The sequence below is a fragment of the Malaya genurostris genome, chromosome 1, assembly GCF_030247185.1.
Source record: "Malaya genurostris strain Urasoe2022 chromosome 1, Malgen_1.1, whole genome shotgun sequence".
Taxonomy (NCBI): domain Eukaryota; kingdom Metazoa; phylum Arthropoda; class Insecta; order Diptera; family Culicidae; genus Malaya; species Malaya genurostris.
In genome coordinates, this window is record NC_080570.1 from 69,499,117 (window position 1) to 69,514,827 (window position 15,711).

General features: G+C 38.0%; 1 protein-coding gene across 3 annotated transcripts in view; it reads right to left on the bottom strand.

Moving 5' to 3' along the window:
• LOC131440374 (uncharacterized protein DDB_G0283357-like) overlaps nucleotides 1–15,711 on the bottom strand; it is a 306,700-nt gene that overhangs the window by 74,652 nt on the left and 216,337 nt on the right. The window lies entirely within an intron of this gene.

Here is a 15,711-nt window from a genome sequence, read left to right on the forward strand (position 1 = left end):
TGAAACAAAAACAATAATATGGGTATGAATAAATGATATAAAAAATGGAATCCATTGATTTTACTATAAATAGGACTGTATTATTAAATAACCGCTTTTGCTTGCTTTTAAAATATATTCAAAGATAATGTTATGTAAAAAAGCTTTATATTCTATTTCCTGTTTCAAACTTGTGCTGGAAAAAAATGTTTATTCACACAAGATTTTTATCTGTATAGATCGGAGTAACGCTGAAAGTTACGTTATGCTTATGACAGACATGTGATATCGGTATCACTGTACACCATGAAATCACATGTCTGTCACCCTGAATCTCGGTGGTATCACGTGAGCATCATGATACAAGGGTGATTTCCGTACTACGGTCATTCATCGTTGTACTGCGGAAAATCACATCACTGTTTACTGCTACCAGCGCCATTGGCGAGCGATGGTGAACTCATGAAACAAATTCTTCTGAGCATCAAATAATAAACAACCATCGTCATATTTAAAAAAATCTCGGCAGCATAAAACTTATATACTTTGTAGCATATTTTCAAAAAGCAGTCAAACCAAGAAATATTCATCAATTTGGTGAAGTTTTGAAATACAAATATGGAAAACAATTTATTCATATTTGTTCACAAAATCAGCACTATTGAGTAATTGCTTTCTATTCAATGACAAGTAAATGTATTTAAAAACATAATGATTCATATTTTGATTGCACATGTGGTAATAATAAACGATAAATATCCAATACATCAATAAACCAATTGTGTAAACATCCTGTTTATTGATGACCTATCGAAATTCCATTTATAACATTGGTCCCCTATATTCACTTCTGGAAACTCTAAATCTTCTTATTACTTCGTCTTGTGTCATTGGGTTGAATGCCGTTCGATGGAAAGAAAACTTGTTTTTAAATTGTTTAGAAAGACTCTTATTTTGGGTATGAATAGAAAGAACAGCGAATCATGTCTTTCAGTGTGAGTAAATTGAAGCAGAACACGTACCAAGTTACACATTTAATTTAAGAAATACTTGTAATAGTTTACAGTGTTACTTCATAAATATAGCATAACAACTTTAAACTTCTCAAAATCCTAATAAAACCATTATCAGATTATATTCCAGTGTAGTAGACCGTTTTTCATCAGATTTCTGAAGCACTATGCTATTATATAATAGCATCAAACCTATATCAAATCTATTTCGGAATGATTTAAAATTCAAGAAGGTTTTAAATTCAGCTTTATGATGAACATAATCTTTTTTATGAAAATTTCGTGATGAATAAACTGTTACGTTGACCGGATTTTTCTGAAATATGTGTGTGCCATGCCGTTTCTGATGGTTACATACTAATAATATCTTTATAATATAATTTATTTACTATTTTGAGACTCAATCTTAATAGTTTATGCGCTCTTATTTTTAACGTGAATATGCGGGTGAAAAAAGGAATTATGACTGAACACCGTGAAATTTATGCGGATTTAGCAAAAGTCGGTAAGATTTACAAACAAAATTTAGTGGTTCATCACCATTTTGGTAGAAATCAGCGTCGTTGCAAAAAAAATAGTGCTCGTGTTCCGAAAATTAGTTCTAAAAGCCTTTCATATTTCCTCCATTCTACATTTATATTTGTTTTTATTTTTTATCAGTGAATTTTACGGTAGAACATCAAAATTATGAACATCTGATTTTCTCTAACATTTAAACAATGAAGGAAAAAATCCTGTATCCCAGAACAAACGTGTCAAAAATGTACCTTAAAATCATTAAATTTGATATGAGTGATACTGTCATCCAATGAACACTCACACACAAATAGTTTAATAGCTAAGACAGAGAGACGAGATTATATCTGTCTTAAATTAGTTGCTAGTAATAATCTTCAATCCACAAAAATTTTTGGTTTCTATATTATCGATCATCGGAGCTGGGAAATTAAGCTAAATTTTGAGTTTTTTCGTTTCACAGTACATTCATTCTGTGCGCAAAACATGTCTGTCACCTCATCGTTGTACGCGTACAACGTTGTACAGAAATCATTGTACGGAAATCACATGTCTGTCAGCGGTATTACATATGTCGCATTGTACGGGACGTTCGAACGCGGTTTTACGTTAAACACGTTTTTTACTTTAATGTAGATAAAATACAGAACGAACTTTATTCTTTGGCGATCTGGTCGAGAATGTTTTACACGTTTCGAAAGGAAGTGGTAACTACCTTTTGTTCGAGAAGTTTCCCGGATACCCTCTAACGCCACATTAATAAAGTGACAGTTAACGCAAAATTTATTCGATGGGAAAAACTCCACTGAGGGATAGTATTTTAAACGTTGCTACACATAATAGTTTTACTTTTCTGTTACAATTCGAAAAAAAATGCAGCTAAAGTGCATCGAATGCTCTCAGAAACTTACGGTGATGCTTCTCTCAGTGTTGGTGATTGCCGAAAATTTGACAGAAGCTGCTATATTGCTATCTATATTGTATACAACATTTTCAATCCGGTAGAAGATGCTACAAGAACTCGAGTCTATCAATGCATGAACCGTGAGAGAATTTTTCTACATTTCTTCTCTCCATTTCATACTTTGAGTATTTCACGCCCTTAAAAAAAATTACAGTCTGATAATGAAAATCGAATCAATGATTCAACTTGATGTTTCTCCTACTAGGTCAGGGTCGGTGAAAGTGGTGGGTACGGTGGGTAGTACTACCCAGCCGAAAATTTTAAAGGAGAGTAATTACCCACCTGAAATTCGGTTGGAAAACAAAAGTAATATTATTAACATTGATGAGAATAATTTTTTTCTGCCTTATTTCTAGACTAAATTGAATCGTTCAAAAATTATTATGTCAAATTTAAAAAAACATTGGCTGTAGAATTGGAGAGTACCTCGAAATAGTTGGACGTTTTCTCCGGTGTACAAAAATACCCACTTGGGCTTAACATGTTCCACCGGCCCTGTACTAGGTTGCAATATTTCAAAACCCTTGTGTGGAGCATTCACAGACATTTTCATAGACACAACTTATACAAAGGTTATATGCACATAGTTAGAATAAGGGGCAATAGTAAAATGATTCTATCGCAATTATCAACTGCCCATATACAATCGGATTGCGAAACGAGAATAAGCGACCGTTTGTTGCTTCAGAGAGGATCCCCACGGCAGCGTGCTAATCTTTGATTCTCAGAAATGTCATCAAGAGAAATTCGCTCTCGCACTGGTGTCGATTCTATGTTAAACGAGCCATGCCGGGTTTTTATTGTTGCGATGATATACGTCTCTTTTTGATGGCACTGATTCAATCGTGTGAAGAGTTGCCAGTGCGCGTTCTTCGATACGATAAAAGCCATCCTTGGTTGCTTTGAGTAAAAGAACGTGTCGGGAGTGGTTTCAGCATTTTAAAAATGGTGATTTCGATGTCGAAGACAAATATGGTGTTGGAAGAGAAAAAACCTTCAAAGATGAACAACTAGAAGCATTGCTTGATGAACCCGCGTGCCAAACCCAAGAAGAGCTTGCCGAATCGTTGGGAGTGAGTCAGCAAGCCATTTCAAAACGTCTCAAGGCCCTGAGCATGATTCAGAAAGAAGGAAACTGGGTGCCGTACGAGTTGAAACCGAGGGACATCGAGCGCCGTCTATTTGTATGTGAGCAACTGCTTCAAAGACAAAATCGTTAGGGGTTTTTCACATTGAATAATAACCGGTGATGAAAAGTGGGTTCGATACGATAATCCTAAACGCAGAAAATCATGGGGAAAGCCCGGGCATGCTACTTCGTCGAAGGCAAAACCGAATATTCACGGCGCCAAGGTGTGATTTACTGCGAACTCTTAAAACCGGGTGAAACCATCACAGTAGATCGCTACCGAACGCAACTGATGCGCCTTAATCGCGCGCTAAAAGAAAAGCGGCCACAATATCAAGAGCGATATGAAAAATTCATCCTCCAACACAACAATGCTCGGCCTCACATCGCAAAAGTGGTCAAAAAGTACCTGGAAAAGCTGAAATGGAAGTCTTGCCCCACCCGCCGTATTCTCCAGATGTCGCCCCTTCTGACTTCCACCTATTCTGTTCGATGGCATACGGCCTGGCAGATCAACATTTTCAATCCTTCGAAGAGTTGGAAAAATGGATTGCTTCATGGATAGCGTCAAATGAGGACTCCTTTTTTGAGCTGGGATCCGAAAATTGCCGGAAAGATGGGAGAAAGTTGTCGCTAGCGACGGACAATATTTTGAATAATACATCTGTAAGCCGTTTTTCGCAATAAAGCTTTTAATTTTGGAAAAAACGGCGGAAGCAAAGATGCACACCTGATAATTACTAGTAAAATCAATGTTTTGATGGGCGTTCCAGAGATTTCTGTTGTATACCTATGTCTGTATCAGTGCTGCCATTATTAGTCTCAAAAATACGAAATCTGATATCATCACTGATAATGATCGTTGGTGATTACCATTTACACAATCATCATGACGAAAATCGTTTGTTTCTCAAGTATCACCACTGCTTATTAGCTAAATATCATTCCGTTCAATATAACTATAGTGCCGTTTGAAAAACTCACACATGATTAAAAATGATCATTCTCATGATTATCAGCCATGAAGCGATTTTCATTAGAACGTGATGACATCGGAAGTCATCTTGTTATTAAATTGATTATGTTATTTTTGAGCTTCCAATTCACAATAGAAAAACTCTAAGCAAATGCAGCGAAAAAAACATTCTGAATATTGATTACAAAGACAAAAGGTTTTGTTTTGATTGCAAGTGTTAGATTTAATCCCGTGAACCCAATAAAACGCTATTCAGGAAGAATTTGAATCAAAGATGAAACATGAGCGCAGAATTTCGCTTGTCTGAAGCACACAGCAGGAGCAGTCTTTGAATGGTGCGTTTCAGCTAGCGCAGCGAGATTCTATTCTTCGGTTACTTCTGTGTATGAATTTCAAGTTGAATAGCGTAATATTTTTGAATCAACTGCATGAAAGCTTTGAGGTTGAATTTTGACTATTGATGTTATTATTGTCATTATAATTGTTATTTATCATAGCGTGTATGAAAATATTACAAATATAAAAATATTTTTAGTTTTCTTAGAGAAGACGATTTGAGTTAATTCGAATGCTACAGTGTCGCAAGTAAAGTTCAATTAGACTATGGTGAAAATTTCCGAGGAAACCGAGAAACTAAATAATTTTCTCAGCAATAACTCAACCAATTTCGATAAACTAGAGATCGTTTGACATCTCTGATATGATAACAGATCACGTTCAAATGGTTCGTTATGAAGAAATAATTTCATAAGTGACGTAACCGACATGACGCGCTGCTCAACCGATTTAGATAATCATATGCCGTTTTTCATTGAAAAGCCTGGTGGCGTGGATTGCGTTGCTTTTGCACTTTGGAGCAGAAGTGCAAATTTTATTTTCATTTCTGCTCGAAAGTGCAAAACCAGAGAAATCCACGCCACCAGTGTTTTTCAATGAAAAACGCCATTAGTCTCTCGCTGTTCCGGGTTGGCGGTTCAATACATACAGCACTGGTCTTACAAGCCAGTTATTGTATGTTCCAATCCCGACTTGGAAGAATGCTTAGTGTCTGTAGGATGGTTCTGTACAATATGAATCGGCTGCAAAGTCTAAACAGCTATGTTTAATTCCACGAAAGGAATGCAATAACAAGGTTTTGCTGGCTAGCCTCACGCTAACATTTTCGGTTCTGAAAATTTTATCGAATAAGCGATGTAAGCATTAACACACATTGTTGTGCATTTATCGAATCAATTGGGAAATTATTGAATCCAGTTAAATTTGTGTCAAAAGTACGTCAATTAAAAAATGTAATAATGAGACTATTTTAATGACCAGAGAAAGAAGTTAATGAAATTAATTTTCACCAGACAGAAGAAGTACCATTTCAAAGTGTTAAGATTCATAACCGCAACATTTGTAAAGTTTCGTTGGGTAGAAAGAGAAAAGGTGTACTGATATCTAAAGCTTGTTCCTTCAAGTGAGCAATGGCCCAAAGCATTGAAGTCGCTACTCGCTGGAATCTCTGAAATCTCCCGACTTCTAACAATAAGCTTCCGGTCTGACAGATAGTTGGCGTTATTAATAGTTAAAATAAAAATGTCTTTAACTTCTGCATGTACTTCCAAGCACCGGCAAAGTTTGAAGTTGTTTAAGGTGGAAACTGTATCATACCGTAATGATAAACTGAATGTGATGGCTAAACCCCAGGCTCACAAATTGTATCGCGAATATTTGACGAAGTTTTCCTGCGTGATAATGAACGATGAAATTTCTGTGCTGTAAGACTACTGCCATGTAACGGAACGACTAAGAGGAACATTTCAGGGCAAAGAAAAAGGCCAAGTTTAAAAAAAAACTCGGTTTGGCAGGCAATATGCAGCTGCATCACTTGTACGGTAAAAAGGAAATATATCGTGAAGAATACCTAAAGAAGCGATTGTTACCATTTGTTCGCAGCTAAGACGATCTCTTGCTAATCTGGTCTGAGTTGGCATCTAGTCCAGAGCTAATAAAAGTTATTTTCATTGACTCAAAATAGACGAAAATGACGAAAATTTCACTCCAGTCAACGACATAAGCGGAACAGTAGTTTCAAAATTGTGCTCTTTCTTTCATTTGCCCTTTCAGTCATTTTCGGTTTACAGAAAACGATTCATAATGATTTGAACCTTTTGGTACTCGAATCTGTAGCAGTTTTGGGTTTCAAAGAAGTTTTGGTATGTAATTACTTCTATTTATCATATTTTAGAAACTATTTATAGTCAAGCGTCACAGATTTTCAATATATCGATGAAAAAATAAGAATTGAAATTCTGTTGATCCTCGTGAAAAGAGTACTCTCTTAATATGAATCACTAGCTACAACTATAGAAGATTTTTGAAAATCCTGGACAAAACCAACTAAGTCGGTTACAGGGAAGTCTGCACAGATCCTAAAGACTGTCCCAGAAAGTATGGACGCACTTTGATTTCGCTGTAAATAATTCACAAGTGTTAGGTATTCAAATTTTATTCGATATATGGATAATATTAGACTACAACAACAGAATATTATTCTCAACATTTGCTACTTAGCCATTGTAGACTAGCTGGCGCACCTTCTTGCGAACGTTCCTTATTAAATTCCGTACAGACTTCTTGGCGACAAGTTTTGACCCTTTTTTCCAATCTTTTTCGAACTGTTGAATGGTTTCGGCTGCCGAGACATGTTTCCTAAGATGTGCCTTCGTTAATGCCCAAAAATTCCTCAATCAGTCGAAGTTGTGGGCAATTTGGTGGATTCATGTCTTTTGGGACGAAAGTGACATTTTTGGTAGTATACCATTCTACCGTTGATTCCGAATAGTGGCAAGAAGCAAGATCTGGCCAGAAGACAACAGGATCCTTGTGGCTTCGAATCATGGGTAGAAGTCGTTTTTGTAAACATTCCTTGATGTATATTTCGCTGTTTATTGAAGCAGTGGTGATGAAGGGTTTCGAAATCTTACCGCAGCTACAAATTGCTTGCCAGACCATAGCTTTATAAGCAAATTTTTCGACTTCAATCGATGACTCGGACTGGTTTAACACTTGTCCTTCTCGCACCGTATAATATTGTGGTCCCGGTAAGGAATTGTAACCGAGTTTCGTCGTCCATGATTATGCAGTTCAAATTTCCAGCAAGAATCGTATTGCACAGCTTTCGAACCCTCGACCTGATCGATGCTTCTTGTTTCGGACTACGTTTTGGTTGTTTCTGCTTCTTATAGGTTCGAAGATTCAAACGTTCTTTAGCACGAGGAACATTTGACTTCGAAGGGCCCAATTTTTTCGCCACATCCCGTACTGAAAGCTCCTTCTTTTGCTCGAACGCCTTCAGTATACGTTTATTCAACTGAGGGTTAGCAGGACCTTTTTATCGACCCGTTTTCGGTTTATCATCAAAGGTGTTATCCTCACCGAACTTCCTGATTGCATTTCGCACGGCTTTTTCACTTACTCCTTCCATTTTCGCTATCTTTCTCAGTGACAGTCCGCGTTCTGTGCACCATTTGTACACAATTTTTCGACGTTGTTCTGCTGAAAGTCCACGCATTTCGAAACAAACTAATGAAAACGAATAAACAACTGCACAAGTGGTTAGAGAAGAGTGTAAACAACAGGACGCAGGTATAAAAATTGACAGATTCTGAACCATTGCGAAATGGCAGCGGTTTTTGGTTGCGTCCATATTTTCTGGGACAGTCTTTAGTGGCTGGCGTAAATTTAAAAGTTCGTCGTTCCTTCATGCAACCCAATTAAGTATCCGTATTCAGTTTGAAGGTGACTAATTATGCACAATTAAATGAATTAAAAATTATTCTTGGGTTGAATTAGAAGCAAATTGGTTTTATTCCAAATTCAATCTGCCCAGATTTTGTCGCGAACATACCTTAGTAGTTTAGTTGCCTAAACGATATCCCCAAACAGGAGAATATATGGATTCGAGTTTCATTTCTGCACGAATCCTCCGGCGACCGCAATACAACTGAAATATTAGTTGCTCTTCCGAACTTTAATTTATTTTTTCCAAGGTTCGATTGAAATAATAAAATATTGTTTTCTCTATTCGAATTTCTTCTTGGTGTATAGCCATAAAAACTCACTTTAGCTGTATCGGTACTTGATTTTCGGGACCGGAAACACTAGGTAGATGGAATAAAACAGGATTTCATTTTTTTTTAGTTTTTACTTCTTTCCAGGAAAATGATGAGAAGATATGGCACAAATCTCAAAATAATTAAGGGATCGTTCCCATAATTTTCATATTTTCCAATGAAGTTGCTACAATTAAGGTAATTTTTCGTTTTATTAATGACATATTACAGAGAATATTCTTGTTTTGTGAGAGATGACTATACAAATTGCAATCAAATCGGTTTTGAAATGTATTTCTATTGATTGCTTTCAACTCGCACAGCCAAGAGCGATGCGTCCGTCGCATGTCCTACGAAGCATTCGGGATTCGAGCAGCAAGCGGAGTGCATATGTCTTACGGTTGCCTTTCCAACATATGATCGCAATTAAAGCCGGAACATCACTCAATTACATCGTAATGAAGCGACAATTAAACAGGTGACGTCCAACAAATTAAGGTACATTTAGTGCGCCGTGAGCTGCCTGTTTAATTTAATTGAATGCAGTCAATCGGTTACGACGGGCCGCCGGGAGGCAGCAGAATATGTTATCCATAAACGGCAAACGTCCGTTCCAATGCACCCAGGAAGAATTGTTGCAGGTAATATGCAAACAGGCAGGAGACGATGCACGCATGCGATTAATGTATGCGTTTACATTAATACCGCTTTCTTGTCGATTTAGTCACAAGTTCACAAAATACTGCGGCGAGAGAGGCGAGAGCGAAAGAATTAAAATGATAGAGAGACTGCTTAGCCTTTAATAATACGCACTTAACACTTTAATGTGGTTATTCAAATCAGTCAAGCTCGGTACGAGGCTATTCTGGTTGGCTGGGTCGCGGTTGCGGTACGATGCTTCGCTGACGATATTTTGTTTTGTCCTGTGTTAATAGCAACACTTCGATACTGACAATCTGTGATGAAACTCGACGATCCATGTAGACAGGAACTCAAGCTAGGTAAGTCAAATTCTTGTTTTCGAATACTGGCGGTCAGACCCGTACACATGCAGGATTTCTTTTCGGGAGGGCCCAGAGCGAAAAAATAATGTTACTGAAGATTGCTTAAGTAGATAATTTTCGGTGTGCCATTTACCGGCGTTTTTAACAGGCACCTTAACCTTTTACACTGGAACTGTAATTATTAGGTATTTAAATAAAATTTGTGACTATGACCGAGAGCAGGTTATTGTAATACATTTCTTAACGTTTGCTATCATGCCATTTCAATTCCACACGTCGATTAAAAATAAATATCGATTTCTAGAGCACAAAAAGACTTGTGATGGATTTTGAGAAGTGGTCCGAAATAGATCCCTTACTTCGATTCGTGGAGAACGGAAAGCATCTTCTAAATTTGTAGGTCATATTATTTGATGGCCATACAAACTTACTTCAGCTATACAGCTTTCGGTATTATTCCGAAATTTAGAGATAATATAATTTATGTCCCGGGTTGATGGTTCAGGGTATAAAACGCTGGTCTACAAGCCAGTTGTCATATGTTCGAATCCCGACCTAGAAGGATTCATAGTGTCAGTAGGATCGTAGTACTAGCCATGTAATGACTCTGTGTACGCTAAGAATCGGTTGCGAAGTCTGTTGAAACAGAAAAGCCATATTCCACAAAAGAAAAGTAATGCCAGGACTTTGCTTATAATTTATGTAGGTATAAGACCAAATTTTGATAACTTCTAGAGAAGTTTCAGAATTTTTCAGTGATTTTAGTATAAATGCAAGAATTAAAAATTGTAATTTGTTTATATAAAAAGATGAGGAGGTTTTACACCTGCTTGAGAGAGAGATTTTAAATTTCAGCTCCAGCGGGCTTTTCCCTACTCTCAAATAAATTAATATATAAATAAAACTTTCTGAGGTACACATTAAAATTTGAATTATAATGTACAAATTTAGTAAAATCGTTATTCATCGTTTTATTTTATTGTATCATTCATTCGGCAAAGGATTAGAGAGAGTAATTGCGGGGTAATTCCAACAGTCAAGCTTATCACCCTTTTTGTAGATGGAACATACCATTCTTTCCATCCGTTCATGCGGTCCTGCATCTCCTCCTCCCAAATCTTAGAAATCATTCAGTGCCTCTCCTCCTTGTTTGAATAGTTCGCCTGGCAATTGGTCATTATCCGCGGCTTTGTTGTTCTTCAGCATGACCTCCGACAGATCAGGTGCAGGGATTCTGCTTTTTGGCTTCGCTGACGATATTGATATTGTGACACGTAACCTTGAGAAGATGATGGAAACCTACATCGGACTGAAAGCTGAAGCTAGGCGTATCGGACTGGCCATAAATGCGTCGAAAACAAAATACATGAGAGGAAGAGGCTCTAGAGAAGAAACACTACGCCTCCCACCACGAATATTGATAGACGGTGACGATATCGAGGTGGTTGACGAGTTCGTGCATTTGGGCTCACTGGTGACCGCCGATAATGACACCAGCAGAGAAATTCATAGACGTATTTTGGCAGGGAATCGTGCGTACTTTGGACTCAGAAAAACCCTCCGATCGAGAAAAGTACGCAACCGCTCGAAATTGACCATCTACAAAACGGTTGTTCTCTATGGCCACGAGACCTGGACTATGCTGGCTGAGGACCAACGCGCCCTCAGTGTTTTCGAAAGAAAGGTACTGAGGACCATCTATGGCGGAGTGCAGATGGAAGACGGAACGTGGAGACGGCGTATGAATCACGAATTGCAACAGCTGCTAGGGGAACCACCCATCGTACGGACAGCGAAAATCGGACGTCTACGATAGGCTGGGCATGTCATAAGGATGTCGGACGACAGCCCAGTAAAAATGGTTCTTGAATCTAATCCGACTGGTACAAGAAGAAGAGGAGCGCAGCGAGCAAGATGGATCGATCAAGTGGAGGGTGATCTCAGAAGCATCCGTGCCTTGAGTGGCTGGCGACGAGCAGCCATGGACCGAGTTTTGTGGAGACGTATGCTTGATACAGCAAAGGACACCCCAGGTCTATAGCTGTTAGGTAAGGTAAGTAAGGCTCTCCGCCGATTACAGGCCTGTACAATGCTCCCGGGCTATCTGAGCGTTCATGTAGCCGAACACGAGTTTCACAACTCGCCGTGAGTGGCTGTTGTAGGTTCGTTCAAGCTGCGCGTAATATGCTTCCTTCTCTTCATCGAGTCTCATCTCATGTGGGCAGTGTACGTTTGTGATGCTGCAAATGAAGAAACGTTCTTTAATCTTCAACACACACACGTCCTGTTACTGTTTGGTTCCCATCCAATCACGAGCTGATGCATCTCGCCTAACACTATGAAGCCTGTTCCTAGTACACTAGATTTATAGCCACTCTGGTAGAAGGTAGTCGTTTGATGCCCGTTTTCCACACCTTCTGTCCCGTCCAAAGTTCCTGCAGAGGTACGAATTTGAATTTACGAGTTTGCAATTAATCGTTCAATATTCGATCGCACTCTTACTCTTACACTCTTACAGTTCCATGTGCCGAGCTTCCAATTGTTGTCCTTTATTCGTCGCCTAGGTCGATGCCGATTGTTCCGATTCGTATTTATTGCTAGATTATTCGTAACAAGTGTTTCTGGGTGGATCTTTCGGCTTGTCTCAACCCCCTGTCTCGCCGGAGGCCCATCGTGGGGGTATCCTTGTAGTCTGCCACTCCATATAACTGACTGTGCATAGGCTGAATCAAATACCTGTCACAGTGGTCCCAATCATATCATATTATATTAAAACATAATTGTAGACCATCCGAAGATTCTAAAAATTCTTTGAAAAAAGTTATGATGGAAATACTTGATTTTGGGGGTCCTAAATAAACAGTGCATCACATCTCGACACCAATGCATTTTAAAGTGTTCATGTCTTCGGCATGTTTTCTTGTTTAAACGTGATCTACAATTTTTCTAAAGACATGAATGCTCTATCTAGTATTGTATGCAAAATAATTTTTTTAAACTCACTTGTAGGTGGATTAATGTCAACTTTGATTAAATTGAAAAAAGACTATTTCAAACAGAAATTCTTCTGAAGACATGAAAGCTCCAAAATTAACCCCTGAAGCATAAATAAAAAAACGCGTGTTTTGACATGATAGGGACCACTGTACGGATATCGCGCCCTTTCTTGTGATCAGAGTTGCCAGGTTATTTTTTCAAAAATCTGTCAAAACTCAAAAATTTATCTGGATTTATCTGGGTCTACTATATACGAGGAAATTTTTGCCGGGCTTCATTTTCAGTGAGCAAAAAAAAAGAAAAAAGGTCTTCCCACCTATCGTATACAGGCCAAAACCGTAAAAATCTAGCGAGATCTGAAAAAATGTAGAAAAAAATTGGAAAATCTGGAAAAATTTGGAAAATCTGGCAAAAGATCTGGTTAGTTTGAGTGTCTGGCGAAACGAGAAAAATCTGGCATTTGCCAGACAAATCTGGCAACCTGGCAACGCGTGGCACACGTGGAAGCATGGGGTAAGAACTTGTGGCTGGCGACTCACCATCTGATGATCACTAAGTCTTGCTAAGCTGCCAGCATAATTAATTAAAACCCTATTCTTAGTACACCTAGTGGCGTGATAATGCCTCTTACTTTTATCGACATCGGTAGCTCACAAAAGAATGCTTCAGCGTGCCACATATTCGGTAATATATATCAGACCAAGTGCATCAGCAATAATACATTTTAACATGATTACAGGTCACTATCTGAAATAATTATACGGATAGAAAACACCTATTTTGTTGATTACTTTGATTGTACGATTACGAGGTCTGTTCAAAAAGTTCCCGGAATTTTTTAATTGCGCGCGTCTGGAGAGTCCGGTGGTCAAAATTTTTTTTATTGTGTTGGTACATATGTCCCTAATGTATGGTGAAATTTTCAGCTGTATTCATTGTTTACATTCTGTCTTGTAGCGGCTGGTGTAGACGTGTTTTTTGAGCTCGGCGATTTTTGTTAGTTTAAACAATGGAAGAATTGAAGAGTCAAAGAATTTGTATTAAATTTTGCGTGAAAAATGAAATAAAGTGTAACCAAGTGTGCGCAATGTTACAGAGAGCCTACGGTGAGTCTGCTATGAAAAAAACAAGTGTTTACGAGTGGTATAAGCGTTTCCAAGATGGCCGCGAAGACGTTGAAGACGACGAACGCTCCGGTCGACCCAGCACGTCAATAATCGATGAAAATGTGGGAAAAGTGAAAAAAATGATTATGGATGATCGCCGAATCACTATTAGAGAAGTTGCTGATGAAGTTGGCATATCAGTTGGCTCATGCCATCATATTTTTTCAAATGTTTTGGGCATGAAACGAGTGGCAGCAAAATTCGTTCCAAAACTGCTGAATTTTGATCAAAAAAACAAACGCATTACCATCGCTCAGGAGCTGTTAAACGACGTCAACCTCTTTATTCACCAGATATCGCTCCGTGTGATTTTTTCCTGTTCCCAAAGTTGAAGAGACCCATGAAAGGACAGCGTTTTTCATCGATTGAAGAGATAAAGGCAGAATCGCTGAGAGTGCTACAGAGCATTACAAAAAGTGACTATCAGGGGTGTTTCGAAGACTGGAAAAAACGCTGGAATAAGTGTATTATATCTAGGGGGGATTACTTTGAAGGGGACCATATAGATGTAGACGAATAAATAAATATTTTTTTAGAAAAATGAGAATTCCGGGTACTTTTTGAACAGACCTCGTATATCTACGAAGCTTGAAATTTCCGCCATATGATTTCCGAAATCGGCCCACAGCCCATCTTTAGTCACGGCCTAGCCTTAAATTATTTATATCGGTTAATCCATATACAAGAAAATTTAGCGGTAATGAATTTTGACGTTTACATCACTTGTACCATTATATCACTCACGACAGCCGTTTGAACTTCAAACCTGTTAAATGAACCAATAGTAGAGTGCACGCCGAGGAACATATGATAGCACTCTTCACATGATACCACAGGAAGATGCGACACGCTTTTCAACAAAACTTATATGATGAGTCCAAGATAACGTAGGGTCAAGATGTATGCCCAGGTATTTAAAGCATTTTACATTTTCAATCACGTAATCTGTTAGCTTCGGGTTGTCATGAGTTGGTACCACTTTTCGCATGGAACGAAAAATCATATATTTCGTTTTAAGTCAATTCAATGACAATAAATTAGTGTTGAAATATTTGTCAAGGACATCTAGGTCACTGTTCATCGAGCTTATAATGGTACTAATATTATGATGGGGATAAAATAAGGCTGTATCATCGGTAAAGAGTCTTGGAGTACCGTTAAGATTCCTAAAGTTGCCTAAATCATTTATGTATAAGAGAAATAATAAAGGTCCTATATTACTACCTTGTGGTACACCAATTTTCGTAGGAGCGAGGTTGCTACGTTCCCCATCAATGGATACAAATTGTTGCCTATTTTTCAAGTAACTCCGAATAACGCTGTTGGCAATGCAATTTCAAAAGATTAATATGAAAAATATACCTCTATTATAATGTTTATGACTCTACAATGTACATCTCATCTATCATTATTAAAGTTCCACGGTATATGAGAGAAGTAATGTTCGTCAAAGAAATTTCGCATAATTTTCCTGAAAATTTCGTATGAATTCCATAAGGCTTTTTATTGGAATTCCAAATTTCGTGACTTCATAAGGCGGTCTTATGATTCGTATATGATATTATTGTGGCTAAAAACCATACGATATCATTATGAAATTCCATATATTTTTTGCCTGAGCGTGAGTTTACTGAAATCGTTTGGTCGGTTACGTCACTTATATCTCCGGAACACAGCCATTTGAGCTTCGAATTAGATCAATGCTCCAATAGTAGCTTTCAAGCGAGCCTAAATTTTTTTTTTAAATATGCATACACTCATATACACGCACACATACATTTTCCAATCTCGTCGGGTTCATTCGAATGGTTTATAACACAATGTGTCTCTGAGGCTCCGTTCGAAAGTCAGTTGTTTAAGCAACTCTATT